Source organism: Capra hircus, chromosome 9 (assembly GCF_001704415.2).
Source record: "Capra hircus breed San Clemente chromosome 9, ASM170441v1, whole genome shotgun sequence".
NCBI lineage: Eukaryota > Metazoa > Chordata > Mammalia > Artiodactyla > Bovidae > Capra > Capra hircus.
In genome coordinates, this window is record NC_030816.1 from 33,357,808 (window position 1) to 33,382,005 (window position 24,198).

General features: G+C 37.7%; 1 pseudogene; it reads right to left on the reverse strand.

The window, feature by feature from the left end:
* LOC102182307 lies at positions 1–23,912 on the reverse strand (annotated as a pseudogene).

The window sequence follows — 24,198 nt, forward strand, 5'->3', positions numbered from 1 at the left end:
CTATCCCCACCAGAAACAAAAGGAGCCCTGGAGGAGGAGGCTGGAGGCTGCTGTACGGAGGCCAACTCATGAGTGTTTCAGCTAGAGCTGGAGCAGGAGCTGGGCTCACCAGACAGAGCCAGTCTGGTCATGGGGTTGCTCTGAAAAGGGGCAGCTACACCACTGTAAAGGTGGTGGGAGCTGCTGTAGCTGGGGGTCCCTTGAGCGTACCCTGCACCCAAGGAGTTATCCCTGGAGTCCTCTAGGTCACTGGTTTCTGGCATCTGGTCACTGACCCTCAGAGGACAATCCTCATCTGATTGCTTCACTGTTTTCAAAATAGGCTGATGCTCTGCTCCCTGAGTCCTTTTTGCTCCTAGAATGCTGGTTCCCTCCTCCCTCGTGGTGTCAGGGGATGCTAAATTCAGGTCACTGTTCTTGGTCCAAGCAGCATCCTCCATTAACTTGTCTGCATCAGTCACTATCTGATTTCAGAGAAGCTGATTCAACACATCATAAAAGGGACAGTGTGGTGAGTTACCCATACTTGTGGTGTGGGCCACATAGGTTTTAAATATAAGTTCTTCAGGACTTTGAATAGCAAGGAGATAAGAAAGCCTTCCTCAGTGATCAATGCAAAGGAATAGAGGAAAACAATAGAATGGAAAAGACTAGAGATCTCTTCAAGAAAAGTAGAGATACGAAGAGAATATTTCATGGAAAAATGGGCACAATAAAGGAGAGAAATGGAATAGACCTAATAGAAGCAGAAGATATTAAGAAGAGGTGGCAAGAATACACAGAAGAGCTATATTAAAAAAAGGTCATCATGACCCAGATAACCATGATGGTGGGATCACTGGACTAGAGCCAGACATCCTGGAATACGAAGACAAGTGGGCCCTAGCAAGCATCACTATGAACAAAGCTAGTGGAGATGATGGAATTCCAGTTGAGCTATTTCAAACCCTAATAGATACTGTGAAAGTGCTGCACTCAATATGCCAGCAAATGTGGAAAACTTAGCAGTGGCCACAGGACTGGAAAAGGTCAGTTTTCATTCCAATCCCAAAGAACGGCAATAACAAAGAATGTTCAAACTACCACACAATTGCACTCATCTCACACTAGCAAAGTAAAGCTCAAATTCTCCATTACAAGCTACAACAGTACATGAACCGTGAACTTCCAGATGCTCAAGGTGGATTTAGGAAAGGCAAAGGAGATCAGATTTACAACATCTGCTGGATCATTGGAAAAGCAAGAGAGTTCCAGAAAAACATCTACTTCCACTTTATTGACTATGCCAGAGCCTTTGACTGTGTGGATCACAACAAACTGTGGAAAGTTCTTTAAGAGATGGGAATACCAGACCACCTGACTTGCCTCCTGAGAAATCTGTAGGCAGGTCAAGCAACAATTAAAACTGGACATGGAGCAACAGACTGGTTCCAAATAGGGAAAGGAGGATGTCAAGGCTGTATATTGTCACCCTGCTTATTTAACTCATATGCACAGTACATCATGAGAAATGCTTGGCTGAATGAAGCACCAGCTGGAATCAAGATTTCCAGGAGAAATATCAATAATCTCAGATATGCAGATGACACCACCCTTACGGCAGAAAGCAAAGAACTAAAAAGCCTCTTGATGAAAGTGAAAGAGGAGCGAGAAAAAGTTGGCTTAAAACTCAACATTCAGAAAACTAAGATCACAGCATTTGGTCTCATCACTTTATGGCAAATAGATGGGAAAATAATGGAAATGGTGACAGATTTTATTTTGGGGGGCTCCAAAGTCACTGCAGATGGTGACTGCAGTCATGAAATTAAAAGACTCTTACTCCTTGGAAGAAAATCTTTGACCAACCTAGACAGCATATTAAAAAGCAGAGATATTACTTTGCCAACAAAGGTCCATCTAGTCAAAGCTATAGTTTTCCCAGTAGTCAAGTATGGATATGAGAGTTGGACTATAAAGAAAGCTGAGCGCCAAAGAATTGATGCTTTTGAATTGTGGTGTTGGAGAAGACTCTTGAGAGTCCCTTGGACTGCAAGGCGATCCAACCAGTCCATTGAAAAGGAAATCAGTCCTAAATATTCATTGGAAGGACTGATGCCAAAGCTGAATGTCCAATACTTTGGCCACCTGATGCAAAGAATTGACCCATTTGAAAAGACCCTGATGCTGGGAAGATTGAAGGCAGAAGGAGAAAGGGACAGTAGAGGATGAGGCGGTTGGATAGCATCACCGACTTAGTGGACATGAATTTGAGTAAGCTCCAGGAAATGGTGATGGACAGGGAAGCCTGGTGTGTTGCAGTTAATGGGGTCATCAAGAGTCAGGCAAAACTGAGCGACTGAACTGAACTGACTTTGAACTTGCAGCTGCACTGCAGCATGGTACGGCAGAAGTCCTGCTACATCCACTTGGACACGGCCTGATAGACTGCGTTGTGATGCGCGGTCTGCAGGCACTGAACGTACTCCGCCTTGCCTAGTGTGGAGAGAAGCCTCCATATCTCCTGTCTGTACCACCAGATGCCTGCATGTCTATTGGAAGTCACCATGGCAGACTGGGAAGAGAGGCTAGCTGGAGGAGGCTCCCGGGCAGGAGAGTGCCGACCTGAAGGTGTGAGGAATTTCTGGGCACCCCAGTCTATCTCCACAAGCCAGCCGCTTCTTCCCTCTCTGATGCTAATTGCTGAGAAGCCAGGTCCGAGGACTGCATTTCTGGCTGGAAGGCCACAGGGGAATCAAAGTTACAGGAGCAGTATAAAGATAATTGTGGCAGTAAGTTAGGCGGAGCTACCTGTAAGTAGGTTGCAAAGAGGCAGGACACCAGGGCTGAGAAAAGCCTAACTTTGGGAGGTCACTTAGGATGGGGACTGGGCCAAGGGCTACAAAGGGCCTTACTGGCTTGGTAACAAGGGGACTGGTTTCTTCACAAAAAGCAGGATGCTTCCAAAGCTGAGACCTGGAAACACTGTGTAATTTCTGCCAAGGATCTGCTTGACTTTCATTACTGAGTTTGAAATATTCCTTATTCTACTTTGTTTTGCTGCCAGTCCAACAACCTCTTCATTTTTTGAGTAAGCAACGATAGCTGGAGTAACTCTGTCGCCTGCATCATTTGCAACCACGCCAGCCCAGCTACCGTTATGGATGGCCACACAAGCTGATGTGCAGCTCAGGTGAATCCCAGTGGCTGCTGTGAGGTGGCAGAGAATCCAGCAGTACTCAGGAAAGCAGTTTTGTATTACTATAAATATGCAAGTTATAAATAAGAATATAACAATTTTATACGGTCTCAAACTGTGGGAATGCATTTGTGTCTGTAGCTGAAAATGCAGCAATGTATTCTTTCTAATTAAAATGAATTTTTATTAGTCTTAGGATGTTTCAAAAAAGAAAACAAATGTTTTTACTTACTTAGCTGGGGAACTAAGTAACTTGAAACAAAATTTAGTAGCATTCGAAATCTTTCATTTACTTCTAAATATGTGAATGTATTAATATTTTATCTCAGATCCTCATTTGACTTTTTGAATATGTTAATTTCCTTTAAAAAATCTCTATCTCCAAAGAAACAATTACTGCCTCCATCTTAAGATTGAACTAATCAAGTTGCTGTGCCTTTTTAAAAATATGTTTTCTTTTGTTAAGAGGAAGCATTAAAAAATGATTTTTGTTAAATAATTGATTTTATTTATTAAATAGTCAGTCAGTCAGTTCAGTTGCTCAGTTGTGTCCGACTCTTTGCGACCCCGTGCATTGCAGCATGCCAGGCCTCCCTGTCCATCATCAACTCCCGGAGTTCACTCAAACTCGCGTCCATCGAGTCAGTGATGCCATCCAGCCATCTCATCCTCTGTCGTCCCCCTTTCCTCCTGCCCCCAATCCCTGCCAGCATCAGAGTCTTTTCCAATGAGTCAACTCTTCGCATGAGGTATCCAAGTACTGGAGTTTCAGCTTTAGCATCAGTCCTTCCAAAGAACACCCAGGGTTGATTTCCTTTAGAACGGACTGATTGTATCTCCTTGCAGTCCAAGGGACTCTCAAGAGTTTTCTTCAACACCACAGTTCAAAAGAATCAATTCTTTGGCACTCAGCTTTCTTCACAGTCCAACTCTCACATCCACACATGACTACTGGAAAAACCATAGCCTTGACTAGACAGACCTTTGTTGGCAAAGTAATGTCTCTGCTTTTGAATATGCTATCTGTGTTGGTCATAGCTTTCCTTCCAAGGAGTAAGTGTCTTTTAATTTCATGGCTGCAATCACCATCTGCAGTGATTTTGGAGCCCCAAAAAACAGTCTGACACTGTTTCCACTGCTTCTGCATCTATTTCTCATGAAATAATGGGACCAGATGCCATGATCTTTGTTTTCTGAATGTTGAGCTTTAAGCCAACATTTTCACTCTCCTCTTTCACTTTCATCAAGAGGCTCTTTAGTTCCTCTTCAATTTCTGCCATAAGGGTGGTGTCATCTGCATATCTGAGGTTATTGATATTTCTCCCAGCAATCTTGATTCCAGCTTGTGCTTCTTTCAGCCCAGCATTTCTCATGATGTACTCTGGGCAGTTCATGGTGGAGAGGTCTGACAGAATGTGGTCCACTGGAGAAGGGAATGGCAAACCACTTCAGCATTCTTGTCTTGAGAACCCCATGAACAGTATGAAAAGGCAAAATGATAGGATACTGAAAGAGGAACTCCTCAGGTCAGTAGGTACCCAATATGCTACTGGATATCAGTGGAGAAATAACTCCAGAAAGAATGAAGGGATGGAGCCAAAGCAAAAACAATACCCAGTTGTGGATGTGACTGGTGATAGAAGCAAGGTCCGATGCTGTAAAGAGCAATATTGCGTAGGAACCTGGAATGTTAGGTCCATAAATCAAGGCAAATTCGAAGTGGTGAAATGGGAGATGGCAAGAGTGAACGTTGACATTCTAGGAATCAGTGAACTAAAATAGACTGGAATGGGTGAATTTAACTCAGATGACCATTTATCTACTACTGTGGGCAGGAATCCATTAGAAGAAATGGAGTAGCCATCATGGTCAGCTAAAGATTCTGAAGTGCAGTACTTGGATGCGATCTCAAAAACAACAGAATGATCTCTGTTCATTTCCAAGGCAAACCAGTCAATATTAAATAGTATAATAAATTATAAATGAGATATGACCATTATTCTAATACAGAAATAATTACGTTTTTAACCCTTGAAAAAAATGAATGAGATGTTCAGTTGTACACAAAGCATTATGTATAAATAAACAGCATGTTTTCCTTGGTATTAAATGACAAAGTATAAGTAATAGTAACAAAAGAGAAAGTAAATGGTGTTACAGGCTAAGTTGTGTTCTCCTAAGTTCATATGTTGAAGTCTTAACCACCAATAACTCAGAATTTTAGTATATTTGGAAACATGGCCTTAAGAGGTAATAAAGTTAAAATAAGGTCATTAAGATGAGTCCTAATCCAGTATTACTCATGTCCTTATAAGAAGGGAGATTAGGAAACAAACACACACACACACACAGGGGTAAAACCACGTGAAGACACAGGGTGAAGACAGCTATTTACAAGTCAATGAGGGAGAGCGTGGAGGAACCAACCATGCCTGACACCTTGATCTCAGGCTTCTAGGGTCCAGAACTGCAAAAAGAAAAAAAAAAAAAACAACCTGCTGTTCAGGCTTCTCAGTCTGTAGAACTTTGTTATGGCAGCCCTAACACTGCTAGAGATGGGAAATTTTACTGCCCCTCTGATGACAGCATGGCCCCTGCTTCTGTGCCACGCTTCTACACTCTCACATGTATTCACTGGAGAAACCACTGCTTTCCTCTAGTTGCTTCAGAATATCTCCTTTAATGATAAAAATTGAGAAGTTAAAATTCTTCTAAGACTACCTTCAAGTCTCTAAAAACTGAATATTGTGATCTGGTTTATTCCTGGTTCTTAAACATTCAAAATAAAATGTAAATTTTGTTACATTACAGTTGACAAAATGCTTCCATATCTGTTATCATTGTTTATTTCCAAAATTCTATATTCAGTGGAATAGAAAAAATTTTATTTTGTTTTTACAGATGAGAAACTAAGGTTCCAAAGTTGACTGACTTAAAATGGCTCATAAAATCAGTACATTGCAGAACTGCAAGGCTCATCAAGACCTTGCAGCTTTGAGCTCAGTTATGTTTCTTTTATACCCTATTGGCCAATTCTTTATCTGAAAATATTTAGGTCCTTAATAAAATCTCAGTGCACTGTTCTTCAAACAGCAGGTTATGACCCACTGACAACTCATGTTATCAGCTTAAGGTTTTTGATAATTGTACCAAAAATGACATCAACTTGAACAGAATAGAGTGTATTGCTAGAGCTAAAAATAGATGTTTCTTGACATTTGAGTGATTGTGTGTCTGTGTACGTATGCCTGGGTATAAAATAAAATGTATTTAGGTTATAGTAGGAAAATATTTTAAAACCATTGCCACGGCATATTTCTCTAAAAGGCTATTTAAGAAATTTCTTGCTAATGCTTTGGGGTTTTGTGCAAATGCTCATTTAGATTTATCTCTTAATTAGGAGGCAAGGCCCTTGAACAGAAGGAATGCTACTTATTACTTCTTCCTCAGAGACTGCGGCACTGATGTTAGAAACATGAGAATTGATGACCGAATGACATGAGTATATGACTGTTAGCTCTGAAAGTCATGAAAATGATTCTGATGTGTTACCATTCTAGATTTATTTATGGACATCCTTAAAGTTAGATGAACACTTGCAACAATATTCTCAGGTAGTACTTTATATGTTGTTTTGAGTACTAAATCCTTGTCTATTTAGGCTGTGTTCTTCTGGGTGTATTTTCACACCTATTTTAAAATGCTCTTAAATTATTAAGGGAAAGAGTCTATAGATTTGCTCTGATTATATCATCAGAGAAGTACATTCTCATAAGCTGGTATGGAGTTTCCTTTTCATCTCTTTGCTTTCCACAGATTTGAAAGAAAATTTTCAAAGTTTACTGGAGGCCTAAGAAACTTAGGCAGCCCCAAAAGTGGACTTTAGAAACAACAAAATAACCCTTCTAATTTATAACTTGCATTACTTTTAAATGTATACGTTAATATTATTTAAAAATACATTCATTAAATATATATTAATAGCTGATTATTTTATATTTAAAATTGTAATATGTTTAAACATAACATTGTTTTTACATCACACATGCTCTGTTTGGGATTCAAATTTAATCCTGGAAGCAAAATCCCTATAAAGACACATTGAGGAGACTTGTCTTTAGGGGAATGCCAAACTAGAATGATGAGCTTTAGATTATGATTCGAATATAAATAAAGAATAACTGTACTACAGAAGAGAGGGAGTTTTTCAAAGCAATACCTGCCATTACATAACTTAGGTATCTGCCTAATTAAATGTTAAAGAATATTAACATTTCACTTAATATTAAAAGCATATTTCACAGAGATGGAGCTGAACTATTCAGACGTGTATATACACATTTATGCATAATATATACATATGCATATATATATATATTGCTATTGCTAAGTCACTTCAGTTGTGTCCAACTCTGTGCAACCCCGTAGACAGCAGCCCACCAGGCTCACCCGTCCCTGGGATTCTCCAGGCAAGAACACTGGAGTGGGTTGCCATTTCTTTCTCCAATGCATGAAAGCGAAAGGTGAAAGTGAAGTCACTCTGTCATGTCTGACTTAGCGACCCCATGGACTGCAACCTACCAGGCTCCTCCATCCATGGGATTTTCCAGGCAAGAGTACTGGAGTGGGGTGCCATTGCCTTCTCCATATATGAAATGGGATTCCCTGGTGGCTCAGTCAGTAAAGAATCTGCCTGCAATGCAGATTGCAGATATATTGAATATAAAATATATATTCAATAAAAAATTTAATTTGGGTTCAATCCCTAGGATGGGACAATCCACTTGAGAAGGAAATGGCAACCCACTCCAGTATGCTTGCCTGGGAAATCCCTTGGACACAGGAGCCTGGTAGATTACAGGCCAGGGGGTCACAAGAGCCGGACACAACTTAGTGAAAACAGCACCACCACCATATATATACACAAACACACACAGAGGACTTGAGTGATTTTGAGATTAGTAGAATCAATATTTTGAATTTCTTTGAAAATACTAGAAAAAGTAGAGAGAATTGCAGAACATCAGCAAAATATAAATCCAAAATTCTGTGGATGTTATACCAGAATTTGTTGTATTGTATTTACAATCCATTTGAATTCAGCAACATAAAAGTCAAGTGATAAGTGTCTAAAACAGGAATCAGCACATTGTTTTGTTGTAGCCTATCCAACAATGTTAGGCTTTGCAGGTCAAATGGTCTCTGTCACAACTACTCAACTCTGCAGTTACAGATAAGAGCAACCACAGATAATACAGAAATGAAGAGCATAGCTTTGTTACAAAAATACTGCATTTCCAAGAACATACAGTGGGCCATTTTTTTTAACCCATGGACCTTAATTTATCCATTCTAAGTATAATAGAAATTAAAGTGATTTTCAAACTATAATGCTTGAATATATTTAATTTCTAATTTTTATAAAATATTATCCTCTATAAGCTTGTATATGGTTTTATTACCCTTCTTCATAAATTTTAGACCTTGAAAATTTTGTAAGATTATACTCTTTTTTTGTTTAGCTAGAGAAACTGCCTCTGAAAACACTATATGTATTTCAGGAGTAAACAGAATGTGAGATATATCACCAAAAGCATGACATTTTAATGAAATCTAGAGTAAGGTTTCTTATTTAGAAGGAAAAATAGTAAAAAAAAAATGTGTTTAAAAATAAGTGAGTCAAGAAAAACAGTCTTGTGAATCATGTTTACATCACAATCCATGGAAACATACTCTTTAAAGTATAGTTAGTACTTGATAAGTGTATATGCTTTTTTCAGTTATCATTTGTTTCCCTTGTCTTGAATCAGTTCTCATAATGCATGATTATTCATTGTTTGAAACTTACACTTATTTTTATAAAATATATAATGACCTCTATATTTTGTTTTCCATTCATCAAGTTTTAACTTCCCTTTGTTCTATTTTCTAACAAAAGTTACAGTCAGTTAGGAAGAAGGAGGTAAGAGTTGTCCCTTCTTCAATCCGGAAAAAACTCTTTTATTTTGTCTTGCATTATATCTCAAGGGGCACTGTTACTTTTTTCCTAATAATTACTTGATTGGGCTGTCTAGTGAACTTGCAAATTATCATAGTAAATGCATAAGGTGAACTCTACCATTAAAAGTAATAGTAGTCATCCTACTACAGAGGGTCCCCAATTTAGGATAGTTCGACTTAAGATTTTTTTGACTTTATGATGTTTCAAAAGCTATATGCTGTAGGTAGAAACTGTACTTTGAGTTTTGAATTTTGATCTTTTCCTGGGCTAACGATGTGAGGTAGGATACTTTCTCCCCATGCTGGGCAGTGGCAGTGAGCCACAGCTGCCAGTCAGCTATGTGAGACGAGGGGTAAGCAACAGATAGATTTACAACACTTCTGTCCCCTTACCACCATTCTGTCTTCACTTTTAGTGCAGTAGCCAGATATTTGATACATTATCATAAAATGGACTTTGTGTTAGATGATTTTGCCTGACTTGTAGGCTAATGTAAATGTACATTTAAGATAGGCTAGGCTAAGCTATGGTGTTTGATGAGTTAGGCATATTAGATATATTTTTGGCTTCTGATATTTTCAACTTGCAATGAGTTTATCAGGATATAACTATCATAAATCAAAAAAGATCTATAATCATATTTAAACAATTTAGGAGACTAAAAAATTTCAAAATTTTCTCCTCTTGAAAGGTAAGAAATTTACTGGTAGGAGATAAAAGAGGGGGAAGGATTGCTAGTTATAAGAACATAATAATTATGGTTAATGTGTTTCTCCAATTTATAACTAGAAAAATGTATGAGTATAAACAATATATCTACATTAGTAGATAAGGGAGAAATTTGATTTATGCTATGAATACATATTCTGTCACATACAATAAACACAGACACATAACTAAGTTATTTTTTTATTGCAAACAAAAGCCTCCATATTTCTGTTTTAAGTTAAAATGTAAGGAGGCCAAGGTATTCAAACATTTGACATTGGGACTGTCATTCACATGTTCTTTATCATATAATAAGTTGTACATATGCACATTTTATTTATATTCCAATTTGTATAACTTGTAGTAATATTACTAAACATTACATATAAGCACTTTATACTTAGCTATTAAAATAAGATTTGTAAAAATTAACATGAATTTTATATGGAAACTTCTTTTAATTACATAATAAATAATTTACACATAGTGGTTTAGCTTCATGCATGGGATAAACTAAGATTTTAGCTTAAGTCTAATAATTACGTATTGGCAACATCTAATTTGATTATCATATATATATATGTGCATATTAATGTGCAGAATTAGTTTGGGGATTTGTTTATTATGTTCAAAATGGAATTGCATTTTTCTACCCATCTGTCATTCCATCACAGATAAGGCGAAACTAATGTTTTCCTTTGTACATCATGTAACATTATCGAGGACTCTGAATTGCTAGCAAAATTAACTTGTCCTAAATGCTTTCTCCTTTGCTGGTTTTGAAGAAGTAAACTGATATGTTAGCAGACTCGTGTGGCAAGAAGCTGTGGACAAGTCTCTAGCCAACATTCAGCAAGAAGCTGTGGCCCTCAATTTAAGACATTTGTTAAATGAAGTAATTCTAGAGAACAGTTTCAAGGTGATAAAATATAGCTAATATTTTGATGCTTGTGTTTAAAGACAAAGAGAAGGTCTCTCTGCTTATCACAAAGCAAAAAGAAGGTCTCTATGGAATGATATTAAGCAGGTTGAATAGCATAATATACCCTTATTTAAGTCTCTCAATAATTCCACAGTCCTCTTGAGAAGAGTCATATTTTTAAAATAGCTTAATGATTTAATTCACTGTATAATTATTCACAATTATACTTTCCTTGCTTACATGGAAATGACATAGATTTTCAAAACCACACATTTTCTTTGAAATATATTTAAAATAATTTCTACACATAAATAAATAACAGCAGTTCTTCTTGAAGCAATATTTTATATCACAGGTTTCCATTTATTGTTATATAAAGGCATAGGATCTTTCCCAAACATATATGTTTATGTTTGGGGAATATGCAATTATAGAACTTGGCTAAATACAGCTGTTTTGTGAGTAACTTTGACTTCTGGGTCTCATAACCTTTCTGATCATCATTATTATTTTATTCCACTGAATCCAGAACTGTATACTAAGTCTCAAGGTGCTCTTATTAGGGAGGTAAATGAGTTAATATTATTTTTCCCACATTACACATGAAAAAGAAGTTTAGCACAATGAAGTGACTTATTCAAAGGCATAGAACTCAGTCCATATGAGAATTTGTGTCTTGGATTTTTCCTTTCTGCATGAGTTAATCCCATCTCTTCTCTCATTCTCATTAGTCAATGAAATTACTGCAGTATTAATGGCAGGTTCCTTATATATGTGACAGGTTGTATTTTAGCTAAAAGAGCACTTGTTTTTTAGCTTCAGTTAGGTTTTCTACTCCAGGTCCTTCTACGTTCTTCTTCAGAGATTAGGACCAACTGAAATCCTATACATTGTCTTATTCACTGCTATACCTGCAGCCCTAAAATGGAACTGAGTGCAGAGTAACTGGTCAGTAAATATTCGTTTAAAAAAATGCATTCTTTACCAAATTAAAAAAAGAGATTTAAGTCTTCTCTCCTTCTCCCAAAGTCTCAAAAGCCCCTTCTACCCAGCAGGTTGTCCTGTATCTTTTCTTTTGATAATTACTTACTTTTCACAATACATATCAGAGTCTTTCCCCTAAAGATGTTGGGGCAAAACTGGCTGTACAAGAAATCCATTACATTGAACAAAACATTTAGATTTGTTAATAACCTACATTTACCACATTTATAAATGTGTTGCAATTGCAGATAAAACACCTTATTAAAATATAATGGGAAATTTTATCAATTCCTGGAACTCAGTAGATGCTTAATAAAGTTTAATTAACTTACTCTTCCTATCCTCAATTTAGGATAATCTTGCCATGTACAGTATTAATTTGTATCTTTATGCATGTTAGCCCAGTCTTTAAAGGTATTCTGTTATGTTTCAATATGCAAAATGTGGCATCCCTGGAATTTTTTTCTGTGTAGTGAATAGTGATTTTTCCCATGATTTTAATTATTTCCAAAATACAAACTATTTGTTTAATCATAAAGAACATCAATTCTGTAAGTGAAAAGCAAACAAACAATAACAAAAAATACCAAAAGCAACTTGAAGTGCAAGTTTAGGGTCAGGTCATTCTCTATTTTTTTTAATCTTGGGAGCAATTCAAAGGCCACAAGTATATTAGAAAAATTCCTACTTTGAAGGTCATGTCAACTTTAATATACATGCTAGGGAAGAAATAGGTTCCCAGCTGTCAGGATATTGAATGAACACACACACGCACACACACACACAGACACACACACACATGCCTTGGCAGGACTGACATCATCAAGAAAGACATTAATTTTTTGTAGCTATAGACTAATTTTCTCCCATGGCTCTCCTTGTCATGTCATGAATAATACTTAAGGCGATATCAGAGAAAACAACTATTTCTACAAGGATCAGCTGTTGATAGTTCATGACGACACACCACTGTATAAGATGTTCAGAAGTCAGGGTTAAGTTCTATCAGCCTATTACCATTCTTACCTTATAGAATTCATGGATGGCCACCATGGAGGGTGAATGTCTGCTATCAGTGGACTCAAGCGCTATCTTTTGTCTGCTTAAGCATAGTAACTCAGGTTGCATAATTCTGGTCTATAAAGTTTCATGAAGTTAAGTTTTGTCATGGCCTAGAGCCCTCTCCTGGTGCCCAGAGACTAGTGTCAGCAGAGTTCAATTTGTGGATAGAAAAGTTGGGAATGAGTTATGGTCTGTCTAGATCTAAATTTGTCCCCTGTCTGTCTGAACTTTCGTATGACTAGTTTACTCATTCTTACTGATTTACACATTTTCTCATGGTTGTACTATGCTGAAAATGCTTAAAGAGAGTAAATGAAGACCAAGATGTAAAAAACTATGACAGGTGTATGGCTTCCTCTAAGACACTAGGAAAATAGTCTCCAATAAGATATCAGCATTGATTCGTATCTGGAAAAATGAACTAATAAATGCTGTTCCAGATGAAACAAATACATTTTCAGAGATGTAATACTCATACTCCTGAGATTCTGAGGATAAGAATATTGTTTTTCCTGATTTTCTAGAGATCTAATATGTGCAATTAGAAGGAGAAGGGGACGACAGAGGATTAGATGGTTAAATGGCATCACCAACTCAATGGACATGAGTTTGGATAAACTCCTGGAGTTGGTGATGGACAGGGAGGCCTGGTGTGCTGCAGTCCATAGGGTTGCAAAGAGTCGGACACGACTGAGCGACTAAACTGAACTGAACTGATATTTTATGTTTCTTTCATGCTGTTATAAATTGGCTCTCTTAAAACTACATTTCCCAATTATTTGCTACTGTTTATAAGAATAAATTTCATATGTATTACTTTTGTCATTTGTGACCTTGCTATGTTATACTTTTAAAAATTGGTAAATTCATTTTTCTTTTTTTAATGCATAATCATAATTAAGTCCCCTAAAAATGGTGATAGTTTTACTTCCTTTTTTCTTCTTTTCTGCTTTCCTGCAATCATTAGAACCTCTACTGTAACATTTATAGAAATGATCACATTATATATTCCTTTCAAAAATCAAAGACAAAGAAAGGAATATGGTTGGTTTTTCATCATTAATTAGAGCATTAGCTATTGGGTTTTTTAAATAGATGTACTTTACCACATATGGGAAATTTCCTCTTATTCTGTCTGTTCTGAGATGTTTTCATAGTCAATAGATTTTGAATTGAAATCAAATTCTTATTTTAACATATTTTAATTGTGAATTGGTGCTGAAATGCTTTTATGCATCTACTGAAATAGCCCACTTTATTCTATTATTAAAAGTCCATGTCTGACGTAGGGTGCAGCTTGCTTGGGGCAGGTGCATGGGGATGACCCAGAGAGATGTTGTGGGGAGGGAGGTGGGAGGGGGGTTCATGTTTGGGAACGCATGTAAGAAAAAAAAAAAAAATAAACATAAAATAAACGTAAAAAAAAAAATAAAAAAATAAAGTAATAGTCACTACCAAAAAAAAAAAAAAAAATTTGTTAGATAGAATTCTAAAATGGCCCCCACAATTCCTGGGCCTTAGTGTGTACACCCCTTCCACCAAATATTCAATTAAACACTACTGTAGGTGTTGTCATGAAGGGTTTCTGCAAATGTAACTGAGGTTCTTAATCAACTGACCTTAAAAGAGGGAGATTATTTGGGTGGGCCAGACCTGATCAAATGAGCCCCTCAAATCTGGATCTCAAAGTCAAAGACAGAGAAAGTCAGAGCAAATCTAAGTATGAATGAGATTTGACAAGAGAGAAATTCTGAGTGCTGGTATGAGGGAAGGGGTTGAGGGGGGCATGCAGTAAGGAACATGGGAACTGAAAGCAGCTTATAGCTGCCAGCCAGCAAGGAAAGATGACCTCAGCCCTATAACTAAAAGGAACTGAATGCTGTGGACAACCTTAGTGAGCTTGGAAGCAAATCCTTCCCCAGAACCTCCAAATGAGAACTCAGTCCAGCCACCACCTTGATTTCAGATTTTGAGGCTGAGTAGAACTCCATCAACCCATCAGCAATCCAGAGGTGGGTGAAGCAGGGTACTTTAGTAGGCAATGGCTTCATGCCAGCAAACGGCCTCGCTGTGGCCCCAAACCAGGCATTGTGTTTGGTTAAGGCTTACCCAAGACGTGAAGGATTGATCTTTCAGGATCTCAAGACCCAGAGTTGAATGCATGACTGGAAGCATCAGGCAAGCCAGCTGTGGATTTTCTTAGCACGGATCAATACATGTACTCCACCTTGAATGTTGTTGTTGTTGCACAGTCATCCAGTTGTGTCTGACACTTTGTGATCCCATGGACTGCAGCATGCTAGGCCTCCCTGTCCCTTACCATTTCCCGAAGTTTGCCCAAGGTCATGTCCATTGTTCAAGGCCATGTCCCTTGCATCGGTGATGCCATCCAGCCACCTCATCCTCTGGATGATGATCGTTTTAAATCCACAGATGCAGAATAACTGGATCTAACTGGAGACCCAAGGTATCTTTCAGTTGGGCCTGTTTTCACAAGCCTCTAGCTGTGCATATGTGTGATCAGTTGACTTCTAGGTTTCAATCTATAAAAGGTCTCAATTAATATCCTTTTGAATTTAAATATTTACTTATTCATTTATTTACTTATTTATTGCTCCCAGGCATTGGGTGTGTCAGGGGAGTGAGTGCTGGTCCCAGTGGAGGCCCAGGAAGGCAAGGGGCTGGGATATGGTGAGAATCAAGTGGTTCTGATCATAGCAGAAGTGGCACTACTGCACCCAGCAGGAAGTTCAAACTGGGGGATTTAAAACATTTTATTGGAGCCAGCAGGGGAATCCTGGGATGGGGAATATCCGAGTCCCATGGGTGCCAGCAGTACCTCATTCCAGACTCAGTCACAGTAAGGGATGGGGGTGGGGGGGCTTCTATTAAGCTCCTGCCCAAAGATGTACAGCTGGAACCCTGGGAGACCAGCCCTGGGAAGTAAACTGCTCCTGCACAGCTGCAAATTGCCGCAGTTAGACACAGCCTTTCCAGAAAGGGAAGCGCCAGAGCAGCAAGTTGGGCTTCTGATTTCTAATCCTGGGTCTCTAGTCCTACCTCTGCCAAGGTCCAGAACATGCCTGTTCATCCTAGGGGCAGTTGTAAGGTGTCTTAAAATTCATCCCAGGAGACCATGGCAGCCTGTTCTCTAGCCTTTCGGCCTGAAGAACAGCCTCAGGGCATTTCTCTGTTTCTGAGTCAAACCAGGTGCCAAACTTGCACTGGGGGAACTGGCTTCTTTGTTCAAACCCCTCCATCCAGTAACATGCTCCTCCTTTTGTGGATACTGTTCATCTGTTGATAGACACATATTAATTCCATGTCTTGGTTACTGTAAAATAATACTGCAGTGACCATGGGGATGCTGGTATCTCTTTGGGGTAGTGATTTTATTTCCTTTGGATAAATACCCAGAAATGGAATTGCTGCATCTTATGGTAGGTAGTTATGTTTGTAATTTCTTGCCAGGCTCCATACTAATTTCCATAGTGGCTTCACCAATTTACATCCCCAGTTACCGTGCACCAGGGTTTCCGTTTTTCCCACAGTCTGGCCTGCACTTGTTATCTCTTTTCTTGTTGATAAGAGCCATTCCAACTGGTGTGAGGTGATATCTCTCTGTGGTTTTGATTTTCATTTCGTTTGATTAGTGATGTTGAGCAGCTTTTCATCTATCTTTTGGCCCTCTGTATGTTTTCTTTGGAAAAATGTTCAGATCCTCTGCTCAGCATTGTATTTTTGAACATTGTTAGGAGAGTAGCTAGATCTTAAAAGTTCTCATCACAAGGAAAAAAATATGTAATTATATATGGTGATCAGCATTAGATAAAAGCTTTCCTGGTGGCTTAGATGGTAAAGAATCTGTTTGCCAATGCAGGAGATGTGGGTTTGATCCCTGGGCTGGGAAGTTCCCTTGGAGAAGGGAATGGCACCCCACTCCAGTATTCCTGCCTGGAGAATCCAATAGACAAAGGAGCCTGGAAGGCTATAGTCCATGGTATAGCAAAAAGTCAGACACAACTGAGCGAATAACACACACACAGAGTATTAGATAATTGGAATTACCATGGTGATCATTTTGAAGTATATACATAGTGAATTACTATGTTGTACATCTGAAACTATGTTTGTCCTCTGGTATCTGTCAGGCATTATTTACAGAAACTGTGGCAGATACCAAAAATACGTGGATGCCCAAATCCCGTACTTAGCATTAAGTATCTGTGTTTTATGCTTCTGTGGATACCAAGGGCCAACTCTATGTTTATTGTAGGAAAAAAATTGCGTTGTAGTGGGCCTGCACACTCCAAACCTGTGTTGTTCAAGGGTCAACCATAATGTTATGTGTCAATTATATTGGAAATGGAAAATTCCTTAGCTAAATAAAAAGAAAGAATATTTGAACAGAAGAATTTCCAAATAAGAGTAACAGGAAATTAGAGATAAATCATTCATGAGTTCACAGCAGTTTTATCTAACCTTTAAGGAATAGATGACTACAAATCTGTTTGGTCGATTGCTAAGGATAGCATGTTTTCAGGTGAGATGCCAAAACTTTCTACTTTCATAAATTAAGGAAAACTAAACTGTTATTCACGTTTTCCTTTAATGAAATAAATGTGAAAACTTGAGAGTATATTTGAAGAAAATTATTCCCTAGCAGGAGATGCCTGGTTAAGTTGGGACTGCAAAAAATAGTACCAGTCAGCATCTTTACAGTACGCTAGCTGAAACATATATTTTTTGTATCTTAAAGCCATATAAAATGAAGATGACCAAATATATATTGTGAAAAGACAATCCATAGGATGAGAGGGAAAGATTTGCAAATCATATCTCTGATAAAGGATATGTACCTAGACTATATACCAAATTTTTACAACTCAATAGTCAAAATAAAATCCAATTTAAAAGTGGGCAAATTACTTGAATAGATATTTATCCAGTGAAGATAATCAAGTGGCCAACAGATACAAGAAAAGACGCTCAGTATCATGAGGAAAATGTAACTCAAAGCCATAATAAGATAGCTCCTCGTTTGAACAAGCCATGCATAAAAATGTATGAGGTAAAATCAAAGAAATTATTCATAAAGAAGTATTTTTGATATATTAATTTTAATAATGTTTTTTAGGATTGTAACTTAAGAAATGTCCTTATCTTCTAGAGGTGCACTTTGAATATTTATAGGTGAATTCTCTCATCAGTTCAGTTCAATTCGGTTCAGTCGCTCAGTCCTGTCCGACTCTTTGCGACCCCATGAATCGCAGCACGCCAGGACTCCCTGTCCATCACCAACTCCCGGAGTTCACTCAGACTCATGTCCATCGAGTCCGTGATGCCATCCAGCCATCTCATCTTTGGTCGTCCCTTTCTCCTCCTGCCCCCAATCCCTCCCAGCATCAGTCTTTTCCAATGAGTCAACTCTTCGCATGAGATGGCCAAAGTAGTGGAGTTTCAGCTTTAGCATCATTCCTTCCAAAGAAATCCCAGGGCTGATCTCCTTCAGAATGGACTGGTGGGATCTCCTTGCAGTCCAAGAGACTCTCAAGAGTCTTCTCCAACACCACAGTTCAAAAGCATCAATTCTTCAGCACTCAGCCTTCTTCACAGTCCAACTCTCACATCTATACATGACTACTGGGAAAACCATAGCCTTGACTAGACGGACCTTAATCGGCAAAGTAATGTCTCTGCTTTTGAATATGCTATATAGGTTGGTCATAACTTTTCTTCCAAAGAGTAAGCGTCTTTTAATTTCATGGCTGTAATCACCATCTGCAGTGATTTTGGAGCCCCAAAATAAAGTCTGACACTGTTTCCACTGTTTCCCCATCTATCTCCCATGAAGTGATGGGACGGGATGCCATGATCTTCATTTTCTGAATGTTGAGCTTTAAGCCAACTTTTTTACTCTCCTCTTTCACTTTCATCAAGAGGCTTTTTAGCTCCTCTTCACTTTCTGCCATAAGGGTGGTGTCATCTGCATATCTGAGGTTATTGATCTTTCTCCCGGCAATCTTGATTCCAGCTTGTGTTTCTTCCAGCCCAGGATTTCTCATGATGTACTCTGCATATAAGTTAAATAAGCAGGGTGACAATATACAGCCTTGATGTACTCCTTTTCCTATTTGGAACCAGTCTGTTGTTCTATGTCCAGTTCTAACTGTTGCTTCCTGGCCTGCATACAGATTTCTCAAGAGGCAGGTCAGGTGGTCTGATATTCCCATGTCTTTCAGAATTTTCCATAGTTTATTGTGATCCACACAGTCAAACGCTTTGGCATAGTCAATAAAGCAGAAATAGATGTTTTTCTGGAACTCTCTTGATTTTTCCATGATCCAGCGGATGTTGGCAATTTGATCTCTGGTTCCTCTGCCTTTTCTAAAGCCTGCTTGAACATCAGGAAGTTCAAGGTTCACATATTGCTGAAGCCTGGCTTGGAGAATTTTGAGCATTACTTTACTAGCCTGTGAGATGAGTGCAATTGCGCGGTAGTTTGAGCATTCTTTGGCCTTGCCTTTCTTTGGGATTGGAATGAAAACTGACCTTTTCCAGTTCTGTGGCCACTGCTGAGTTTTCCAAATGTGCTGGCATATTGAGTGCAGCACTTTCACAGCATCATTCCATCACCTCCACTAGCTTTGTTCGTAGTGATGCTTTCTAAGGCCACTTGACTTCGCATTCCAAGATGTCTGGTTCTAGATGAGTGATCACATCATCGTGATTATCTGGGTCATGAAGATCCTTTTTGTACAGTTCTTCTGTGTATTCTTGCCACCTCTTCTTAATATCTTTTGATTCTGTTAGGTCCACACCTTTTCTGTCCTTTATTGAGTCCATCTTTGCATGAAATATTTCCTTGGTATCTCTAATTTTCTTGAAGAGATCTCTAGTCTTTCCCATTCTGTTGTTTTCCTCTATTTAAGTGACTTCACTTTCTTTCTATTAAGCCTTCAGTGAATATTCATTGGATAAATGCATTAACAGTAGAACCATAATTAAATTAAAGACTGTAAAAGTTTAGTAGTATAGTAGATGTAAAATGACTTCAAGGAGATTTTAACAAATACTGGTGGGGTTGGAAGTGTGTCCAGGCCCCTTTCCCCCAACCTTTTTGGATTATTTCATCTAGAAAAAAATTTAAATACACATTGAAAATAGAGACACTTGTATAATGAACACTCATGTACTTATTAACTGGATAACTGAATTTAGCAAATGTTAGCAGTGTTGCCACATTAACTTCATCACTGTAATTTGTCAATGTCATTATACCAGTGTCTCTATTTTTAACGCGTGTTTAAATTTTTTTCTAGATGAAATAATCCAAAAAGGTTGGGGGAAAGGGGACTGGGTACACTTCCAACCCCACCAGTATTTGTTAAAATCTCCTTGAAGTCATTTTACATCTAATATACTAATAAACTTTTACAGTCTTTAATTTAATTATGGTTCTACTGTTTATGCATTTATCCAATGAATATTCACTGAAGGCTTAAAAGAAAGAAAGTGAAGTCACTCAGTTGTTTCTGACTCTTTGCAACCCATGGTCTGTAGCCTACCAGGCTCCTCCATCCATGGGATTTTCCCAGATAAGAGTACTGGAGTGGGTTGCCATTTCCTTCTCCAGGGGGTCTTCCCGACTCAGGAATCAAACTCTGGTCTCCTGTGTTTCAGGCAGATGCTTTACTGTCTGATCACCACATGCTGGGAATTGTGCTGTGCTGTCCACTTGGTTGTCCAAATTAGAAACCTCCAAGTTGAAAAATAAGAGAAAAAGGAAAGAAAACCCAGCTAGGCCCTTCGTAGACTGCTGACACACAGAACTGTGAACTAATAATGGATGTTGTTTAAAGGTGCTGAATTTGTTGTAATTGCTTATGGAGCAATAGGAAATTAATACATAAGGTCAATTATACTGAGTGGTTGTCTGACATTGAAACAATCTTTCATCCTAGAAAAATCCCACTCATGATTTATTACCATTTTTATATGTTGTTGGATTTGATTTGCTAGATTTTGTTAATATTTTTGTGGGTAGTATTGGTATATAGAGTAAAATTATTATGGCTATATTAGTTTAAAGTTGTTTTTTCTTGTGATGCTTGTGTTTGAACTAAATGTAATACTGGCTTCATAAATGCATTGGTATCTCCACCTTCTCTATTTTCAGAAGAAAGTTTATAGATTCCATGATGTTTCTTTAAACTTTAATACTATTCCCTAATGAGTCCATGTGGATCTGGATTTTTCTGGTTGACATGTTTGTATGAAGTATTTAGTGTGTTAGTAGAGATAATGTTATCTATATTTTTGTTTCATTTTAGGTTAATCTTAGAAAATTATATGTTTCAATACTTTTTCCTCTTCATTTAGGTTGCAAAATTTCTTGGCAGAAAATTGTTCATAATATTCTCATTATTATTTTATTGTCTCTAATTCAATATGGCTCTTCATGCTCTCAGTTTTTATTTTGATTAGTCTAGGGGTTAATTGATTTGTAAATAATCTCAAGGCACCATCTCTCTGTACTCTTTGTTATGTATTTCATTGATTTCAGCACTTTTATTTCTTATTTCCTTTCCTCCAAATCTTCAACTTCTTTCTATTATTATCATTATTTTTTAAATTCCCTTTCTGTTTTATTGTTGAGATGAAACATTAGGTCATTAAGTTTAATGCCTATAGATATAATTTTATCTTTAAGCACTGTTTTACCTCAGAATGTTTAGACTGTTGTATGTGTACTATATTTTATGGCTCAGATGGTAAAGAACCTGCCTGCCAATGCAAGAGACATAAAAGACCTGGGTTCAATCCCTGGGTCTCGAAGATCCCCAGACAACTCACTCCAGTATTCTTTCCTGGAAAATCCCATGGACAGAGGAGCCTGGTAGGCTACAGTCCATGGAATCACAGAGTCAGACATGACTGAGCAACTAACGCTTTCATTTTTAGTTCTAAATATTTTATAATTTCACTAGAAATCATATTTTTGTTGACATATTGATAATTGAGACTTTTAAGCATTTACACACTGATCTGCTTAGTTATGTCATCATTATTAAATTTTCATTTAATTATCTTGATTAAAAATATTTTAATCAATTAAAATTAAGACTTGTTTTATAGTCAACATATTGTCTACTTTGGTACCTATACCTTATATTTATGAAAAAATTATTTTTGTATTCTTCACTTATCTGGTATAGCCTTCCGTGGATATAAACTAAGTCAAAATGTTTGTTGATGTTGTTTAGATTGTTATATCCTTGCTAATATTCACTGTGTTGTTGTTATTCATTATCAACTGGAAAGATGTGTATTTAATATCTGTTTTCTGTTTTTTGTTTTTCCATTTTCCTTCTTCTGGACTGTTGAGTAATTTTTAAAATTCAACTTTAATTTATTTTAATACTATATCAGTTGATATTTTAATTTGAAAGTAATTGCCTTACCTCTATGGTTAATAATTTAATTTACCTCTTATATTAATATTTGCTTCACAAAAAATGAAGAAATGTTGTTCTGTTAAGATTCATTTAGCACTTTCCTTCATAATTGCTGATGCTGTAAAAAGCATGTATACTACATCATTATATATTATAAATCCCATCAGATAGCTCAGTATTTTTTAACTTGAACACTTTTCCTTTAAGTAAATTAAAAAGAAAATGATCAATTTGCTTCAGTTGAGTTCTATCCCTCAGTCCTATTGCTCAGTCGTGTCCAACTCTTTGTGACCCCATGAACCACAGTACCCCAGGCCTCCGTGTCTATCATCAACTCCTGGAGTTCTCCCAAACCCATGTCTATTGAGTCGGTGTTGCCATCCAACCATCTCATCCTCTGTCATCCCCTTCTCCTCCTGCCCTCAATCATTTCCAGCATCAGGGTCTTTTCAAATGAGTCAGCTCTTTGTGTCAGGTGGCCAAAGTATTGGAGTTTCAGCTTCAACATCAGTCCTTCCAATGAACACCCAGGACTGATCTCCTTTAGGATGGACTGGTTGGATTGCCTTGCAGTCCAAGGGACTCTCAAGAGTCTTCTTCAACACCACAGTTCAAAAGCATTAATTCTTTGGCACTCAGCTTTCTTCACAGTCCAACTTTCACATCCATATATGACCATTGGAAAAACCACAGCATTGACTAGACAGACCTTTGTTGGCAAAGTAATGTCTCTGCTTTTTAATATTCTATCTAGGTTGGTCATAACTTCCCTTCCAAGAAGTAAGCATCTTTTAATTTCATGGCTACAATCACCATCTGCAGTGATTTTGGAGCCCAGAAAAATAAAGTCAGCCACTGTTTCCCCATCTATTTGCCATGAAGTTATGGGACCAGATGCCATGATCTTACTTTTCTGAATGTTGAGCTTTAAGCCAACTTTTTCATTCTCCTCTTTCACTTTCATCAAGAGGCTCTTTAATTCTTCACTTTCTGCCATAAGGGTGATATTATCTGCATATCTGAGGTGATTGATATTTCTCCCGGCAATCTTGATTTCAGCTTGTGCTTCCTCCAGCCCAGCGTTTCTCATGATGTACTCTGCATCCCTTACTCAGATGTAAACGTTTTCTAATGTCCTTCATTAATTCTGACTTTATCATTTTCAGACTGAACACTTTTTTTTTTCCCTTTTCTTTAGCATTTACTGTAGCATATTGCAGTGGTGACAAAATTCTGTCTTGGTCTTGTAGTCTATGGATGTGAACAAATGTATAATGACACATATCCAACTGTAATCCATTTTGTGAAGTTGCTTAGTCATGTCTGACTCTTTGAGGTTTTTGTGACCCCATTGGCTGTAGCCTACCAGGCTCCTCTGTCCATGGGATTTTCCAGACAAGAGTACTGGAGTGGGTTGCCATTTCCTTCTCCAGGGGATCTTCCAAATCCAGGGTTCGAACCCAGGTCTCCCAAATTGCAGGCAGATACTTTACCATCTGAGCCACTAGGGAAGTGATCCATTATAGTACCATGCAATGTATTTTCACCACCATAAAAATTCTCTGTGCTCTGCCTGTCATCATTGCTCCTCTCCACCATCGTAACCACTAACCACCATTGATATTTAAAATTCTCCCCATAATTTGTCTTTTCCAGAATGTCATATAATTGGAATCATATGTAGCCTTTTCCAGTTGGCTTCTTTCACTTTTTAATATGCATTTAAGATTCCTCCATGTCTTTCCATGACTTTACAGCTCATTTCTTTTAGGCACTAAATAATAATATTCCATTGTCTTGATATACCACAGTTTATCCACTCACCTACCAAATGACATGTAAGTTGTTTCCAAGTTCTGACAATTATGAAAGCTGCTATGAACAT